The sequence below is a fragment of the Triticum dicoccoides genome, chromosome 4B (assembly GCF_002162155.2).
Source record: "Triticum dicoccoides isolate Atlit2015 ecotype Zavitan chromosome 4B, WEW_v2.0, whole genome shotgun sequence".
In the NCBI taxonomy this organism is placed as follows: domain Eukaryota; kingdom Viridiplantae; phylum Streptophyta; class Magnoliopsida; order Poales; family Poaceae; genus Triticum; species Triticum dicoccoides.
The window spans coordinates 8,039,383-8,041,629 of NC_041387.1; positions in this window are offsets into that span (position 1 = coordinate 8,039,383).

A 2,247-nucleotide genomic window follows, 5' to 3' on the forward strand; every position below is an offset into this window, starting at 1 on the left:
GTCCCGGCCTGCTCCAGCGAGCGCCCGGCCAGAGCAGCCCCGGCCCCGGCCCTCCTTCCTCCTCTCCGGCGAGCGGCGCCTCGCCTCGACCCGCTCCGGCGACGGATCTGACCGGATCTCAGATCCACGAGACGGTTGACTTTCCCCGCCCCCGAATTCATCAGTCATTTTCTGCAGATATTTTGTTGCATCTTCAACGCATCATAACTTTGCACCCGTGGCTCCGTTTCGGGCGTGTAGCATACCTAGTTGTTCGCCTCGAACAGTAGATCGTTTCATCTCATTGCATCATTTTCATTTGAGCTCATCTGGATGCCCGAAATATTGTTGGAAGAGGGCTATGTGATGTTAGATTCTGTTTCTTAACAGAACATGCACTTTTGTCATTTTTGCCATGATTGATGTGTGCACCCTATAATCTTGAGTCCTACATGTGTTTTGTAATATGCCATGCCATATTTACAGGGGTGTATGCCATGTATTTTTGTGATCTCTTTGGTGACTAGCACAAGCATGCAAACTAGGCTTCATGATGTTGCTGATTTCAGCCTCTGTTTTGCTGATATTTTTATGCCATGTTAACTTGATGCTACCGAGAGATCCATGCATATTTTGAGATACTTCAGTAAGGATGTTTTTATCATATGGTTATGCTCTATCCATCCATGCCTTTTTTTGAAATTATGTAGTGCCATAGCTTGAGTCAATCGAGCTCTACTTTTGCTATAAAATGTTTCCTGGCAGATTGTTTACATGTTATTCAATTTTTCCAAGGTTCTTGTAGTTGATCCGTGTATGCTATGATGTTGTTCTTGCCATGTATAGCTTCTATGCCATGTCTTATTGATGGATGTATGCTTAGTTTATCTTGTAATGCTCTGTAGTGAGTGCATCAAGCTCTTAAACATGTCTACTTGTTATCTATTTTTGTCATGCCCTGTTTGCTGAATCTTTAACGAAACTTGCTATATTGACATGGGTGCTATTATATTTTCTGATCCTTTTTGGCTCATGGTCAGTAAGGGTCTTTTGTTCTATGCTTTGAGTAAATTCATGCCATTCCTTCTTTTGCTATTATAAGTTCCTCAAGCATGTAGTTTGCTTGCTCTGAACATTGCTTCCTGATGCTGTTTCTGCCATGTTCAGTATTTTCCTAAGTCTGTGAACCTGGTATGTTTTGCACTTTTGCCATGCTTGTTTGGACCTGTTATGTTGTGATTTAGCCGTAGCTCAGTGTTCATCTTCTGTCAAGCATCTTGAGTAGATCACTGCCATATGCTTTTCTGGTAGCTTAATTTATTGTTGCTTGCGAAGTGGCATCATGCTGTTAATGGCAGATTTTTGCCATTCTTGTTTTGCTTGTCATCTACAAACCGTGCATCCGATTCCGGTGATCTTTATATCGATTTCAACCGAAATCATCTCACCTTTCCAACGGAATACTTGGTTTGCCAAGTTGATGCCTGGTTCATCATTTTCCTTCCGGAGCACGCATACGCATTGCATATCACATCTCGCATATCATGCCATATATTGCATCATGTTGCTTGTGCATTGCACCGTGATTTATTGTGGGTCCATTGTTTGTGTTCTTGCTTTGGGTAGAGCTGGGAGACGAGTACGTGAATGAGGAACCTGTTGAGAACGCTTATGAGGATCAAGCTTTCGACAACTCTGAGAACCTTGCAGGCAAGATGACCCTACCCTCGAAATCACTTCTATCTTTGCTTGCTAGATGCTCGCTCTTTTGCTATGCCTATGCTACGATGCCTATCACTTGCTATATCATGCCACCCATATTACCATGCCCAGCCTCTAACCATCCTTTCCTAGCAAACCGTTGATTGGCTATGTTACCGCTTTGCTCAGCCCCTCTTATAGCGTTGCTAGTTGCAGGTGAAGATGAAGTTTGTTCCTTGTTGGAACATGGAGATGTTGTTCCTTGTTGGAACATGCTTACTTGTTGAGGATATCACAATATATCTGCTATAATTAATGCATCTATATACTTGGTAAAGGGTGGAAGGCTCGGCCTTATGCCTGGTGTTCTGTTCCACTCTTGCCACCCTAGATTCCGTCATACCGGTGTTATGTTCCTTGATTTCGCGTTCCTTACACGGTTGGGTGATTTATGGGACCCCCTTGACAGTTCGCTTTGAATAAGACTCCTCCAGCAAGGCCCAACATTGGTTTTACCATTTGCCACCTAAGCCTTTTTCCCCCGGGTTTTCGCGAGCCCGAGGGTCA